This window comes from Zea mays, chromosome 4 (assembly GCF_902167145.1).
Source record: "Zea mays cultivar B73 chromosome 4, Zm-B73-REFERENCE-NAM-5.0, whole genome shotgun sequence".
NCBI lineage: Eukaryota > Viridiplantae > Streptophyta > Magnoliopsida > Poales > Poaceae > Zea > Zea mays.
Window position 1 is genome coordinate 48917597 of NC_050099.1, and position 5219 is coordinate 48922815.

Here is a 5219-nt window from a genome sequence, read left to right on the forward strand (position 1 = left end):
CTAAGTCAGATTCACTTGTTGAGGCATAGAGAAAGGTATTCCAAGAGAAATTGATCAAAGATTCAAAAACTCCCCCTTTTTCCCATAATCAAACATTCTCCCCACAAGAGACCAATTTTTGACAATAAGAGACCATAAGAGTATTTTGACAAAACAAAAACTCTAACTCTACTATTTTCAAAATTCTCAAGTGGTAGCTGATCCATTTCTTGCTTTGGCCTTAACTTCTCCCCCTTTGGCATCAAGCACCAAAACGGGATCATTTTTGGCCCTTAAACCCCATTGCCTCACCAAAATCTTCAAATAAGAATAAAAGGCAATAAGAGTATGGAGATGAACTTGGAGTAAGTTACCCTCTCATCGGAGTGCAGTGGAAGTCTTTCATGGTCCAAGTCCACCTTTCCCTTTCAATATGTCTTTGAGACTAATTTAAGAAAACTTAAGCACATGGTTAGTCTCAAAGGATCAAGTTGTAGCACATCTCCCCCTAAATATGTGCATCACTCACACATGGATTTTTGAGATCCGGGGATTGCGTTGTACAACTTGATCACCATAATTAAGCAACAAAATGCATAAAGGAACATGATCAAAGGCATAAAACACATGTATGCTATAAATCAATCCAAGTTCCGCGAATCTAAGACATTTAGCTCACTATGCAGCCTGCAAAAGGTCTTCTCATCTAAAGGCTTGGTAAAGATATCGGCTAGCTGGTTCTCGGTGCTAACATAAAACACTTCGATATCTCCCTTTTGCTGGTGGTCTCTCAAAAAGTGATGCCGGATGTCTGTGTGCTTAGTGCGGTTGTGTTCAACAGGATTATCCGCCATGTGGATTGCACTCTCATTATCACATAGGAGTGGGACTTTGCTCAGATTGTAGCCAAAGTCCCGGAGGGTTTGCCTCATCCAAAGTAGTTGCGCACAACACTATCCTGCGGCAACATACTCGGCCTCAGCGGTGGATAGGGCAACGGAAGTTTGTTACTTAGAACTCCAAGACACCAGGGACCTTCCTAAGAATTGGCACGTCTCTGATGTACTCTTCCTATCGACCTTGCATCCAGCATAATCGGAGTCTGAATATCCAATCAAGTCAACGGTAGACCCCTTTGGATACCAGATCCCAAAGCAAGGCGTAGCGACTAAATATCTAAGAATTCGCTTCACGGCCACTAAGTGACACTCCCTTGGATCGGATTGAAATCTAGCACACATGCATACACTAAGCATAATATCTGGTCTACTAGCACATAAGTAAAGCAAGGAACCTATCATAGACCGGTATGCTTTTTTATCAATGGACTTACCTCCTTTGTTGAGGTCGACGTGTCCGTCCATTCCCATTGGAGTCTTTGCGGGCTTGGCGTCCTTCATCCCAAACCGCTTGATCAAGTCTTGCATGTACTTCGTTTGGGAGATGAAAGTGTCGTCCTTGAGTTGCTTCACTTGGAACCCAAGGAAGTAGTTCAACTCGCCCATCATCGACATTTCAAACTTTTGAGTCATCACCCTGCTAAACTCTTCACAAGACTTTTGGTTAATAGAACCAAATATTATGTCATCGACATAAATTTGGCACACAAATAAGTCACCATCACAAGTCTTAGTGAATAAAGTTGGATCGGCTTTCCTAACCTTGAAAGCATTAGCAATTAAAAAGTCTCTAAGGCATTCATACCATGCTCTTGGGGCTTGCTTAAGTCCATGGAGCGCCTTAGAGAGCTTACACACGTGGTCGGGGTAACGTTCATCCTCAAAGCCAGGGGGTTGCTCTACGTACACCTCCTCCTTGATTGGCCCGTTGAGGAAAGCGCTCTTCACATCCATTTGGAACAACCTGAAAGAATGGTGAGCGGCATAGGCTAACAATATGTGAATTGACTCTAGCCTAGCCACAGGAGCAAAAGTCTCCTCAAAGTCCAAACCTGCGACTTGGGCATAACCTTTTGCCACAAGTCGTGCCTTGTTCCTTGTCACCACCCCGTGCTCGTCCTGTTTGTTGCGGAACACCCACTTGGTTCCCACAACGTTTTGCTTGGGACGTGGCACCAATGTCCAAACTTCATTTCTCTTGAAATTGTTGAGCTCCTCCTGCATGGCCAACACCCAGTCCGGATCTAGCAAGGCCTCTTCTACCCTGAAAGGCTCAATAGAAGAGACAAACGAGTAATGCTCACAAAAATTAACTAATCTAGAGCGAGTAGTTACTCCCTTGCTTATATCACCCAGAATCTGGTCGACGGGATGATTCTGTTGAATCGTCGCTCGGACTTGGGTTGGAGGGGCTTGAGGTGCTTCTTCGTCCATAACATGATCATCTTGTGCTCCCCCTTGATCACACGCCTCTTCTTGATGAACCTGTTCATCGTCTTGAGTTGGGGGGTGCACTAGTGTTGAGGAAGAAGGTTGATCTTGCTCTTAGTGTTCCTGTGGTCGCACATCTCCAATCGCCATGGTGCGAATTGCGTCCGTTGGAACATCATATTCATCTACATCATTAGGATCAACTTGCTCTCTTGGAGAGCCATTAGTCTCATCAAATACAATGTCGCTAGAGACTTCAACCAAACCCAATGATTTGTTGAAGACTCTATACGCCTTTGTATTTGAGTCATAACCTAACAAAAACCCTTCTACAGCTTTGGGAGCAAACTTAGAATTTCTACCTTTCTTCACTAGGATATAACATTTGCTCCCAAAAACACAAAAGTATGACACATTGGGTTTGTTACCGGTTAGGAGTTTGTACGACGTCTTCTTGAGGAGGCGATGAAGGTAGACCCGGTTAATGGTGTGGCAAGCCGTGTTCACGGCTTCCGACCAAAATCGCTCGGGCGTCTTGAACTCTCCAAGCATCGTTCTCGCCATGTCAATGAGCGTCATGTTCTTCCTCTCTACCACACCATTTTGCTGTGGTGTGTAGGGAGCGGAGAACTCGTGCTTGATTCCTTCCTCCTCAAGGTACTCCTCCACTTAAAGGTTCTTGAACTCGGACCCGTTGTCGCTCCTTATCTTCTTCACCTTGAGCTCAAACTCATTTTGAGCTCTCCTTAGGAAGCGCTTGAGGGTCCCTTGGGTTTCTGTTTTATCCTGCAAAAAGAATACCCAAGTGAAGCGGGAAAAATCATCAACTATAACAAGACCATACTTACTTCCTCCTATGCTTAGGTAGGCGACAGGTCCGAAGAGGTCCATATGAAGTAACTACAGAGGTCTTGATGTGGTCATTACATTCTTGCTGTGATGAGTACTTCCCACCTATTTACCTGCTTGACAAGCTGCACAAGGTCTATCTTTTTCGAAAGTTACATTTGTTAGTCCTAACACATGTTCTCCCTTTAGAAGTTTGTGAAGGTTCTTCATCCCCACATGTGCTAGACGGCGATGCCACAGCCAGCCCATGCTAGTCTTAGCAATTAAACATGCATCTAGACTGGCCTCCTCCTTTGCAAAATCAACTAAATAGAGTTTGTCATCTAGTACACCCTTAAAAGCTAATGAACCATCACTCCTTCTAAAGACAGACACATCTACATTTGTGAATAAGCAATTATACCCCATATTACACAATTGACTAACGGACAACAAGTTATATCCGAGCGATTCTACTAAAAACACATTAGAAATGGAATGCTCGGATGAAATTGCTATTTTTCCTAGTCCTTTAACCTTGCCTTGGTTCCCATCACCGAATATGATTGAATCTTGGGAGTCCTTGTTCCTAACGTAGGAGGTGAACATCTTCTCTCCCCCGTCATGTGGTTTGTGCATCCGCTGTCGATAATCTAGCTTGAGCCCCCGGATGCATAAACCTGCAAGGCAAATTTAGGCTTGGGTCTTAGGTACCCAACTCTTGTTGGGTCCTACAAGGTTAGTGACAATATCCTTAGGGACCCAAATGCAAGTTTTATCTCCCTTGCATTTTGCCCCTAATTTCCTAGCAATCACTTTCTTATCCTTTCTACAAATTGCAAATGAAGCATTGCAAGCATGATAAATTGTAGAAGGTTCTTTATTTGCTTTCCTAGATACATGAACAACATTTTTCCTAGGCACATGATGAATAACATTTTTCCTAGGCATATCATGCACAATAGAAGAACTAGAAGCAGGCATAGCATATGAATCATAAGAATAATTCCTATAAGCATTTCTAGAGAGTTTTCTATCACTATAAATGAAAGCATGATTCTTTTGAACACTATTAGCCATAGGGGCCTTCCCTTCTCCTTGGCGGAGATGGGAGCCTTATGACTTGTTAAGTTCTTGGATTCTCTCTTAAAGACAAGCCCATCCTTAATTGAAGGGTGTCTACCAACAGTGTAGGCATCCCTTGCAAATTTTAGTTTATCAAATTCATTTTTGCTAGTCTTAAGTTGGGCATTAAGACTAGCCACTTCACCATTTAGTTTTGCAATAGAAGTAAGGTGCTCAATGCATGCATCAACATTAAAGTCCTTACACCTATTGCAAATCATTACATGTTCTACACAAGAATTAGATCTATTTGCTACTTCTAGCTTAGCATTTAAATCATTATTAACACTTTTTAAACTAGAAATAGTCTCATGGCAAGTAGATAATTCACAAGAAAGAATTTCATTCCTTTTAACTTCTAAAGCAAGAGATTTTTGGACATCTACAAATTTATCATGCTCTTCATACAAAAGATCCTCTTGCTTTTCTAACAATCTATTCTTGTCATTCAAAGCATCAATTAATTCATTGATTTTATCAATTTAGTTCTATCTAAACCTTTGAATAAACTTGCATAGTCTATTTCATCATCGCTAGATTCATCATCACTTGAAGAAGCATATGTAATAGTATTCCTAGTGCATACCTTCTTTTCCTTTGCCATGAGGCAGGTGTGATGCTCGTTGGGGAAGAGGGATGATTTGTTGAAGGCCGAGGCGGCAAGTCCTTCGTCGTCGGATGAAGAGCAATCCAAGTCCCACTCTTTGCCAAGGTGTGCCTCGCCCTTCGCTTTCTTGTAAGTCTTCTTCTTTTCCCTCTTCTTTTCTTGATCCTGGTCACTATCATTATCAGGACAGTTAGCAATAAAGTGACCAACCTTACCACACTTGAAGCAGGAGCGCTTCCCCTTCGTCTTGCTCTTGTTGGGGTGCTCCTTGCGACCTTTGAGCGCCGTCTTGAAGCGCTTGATGATGAGGGCCATTTCATCTTCATTTAGCTCGGCCGCCTCAACTTGCG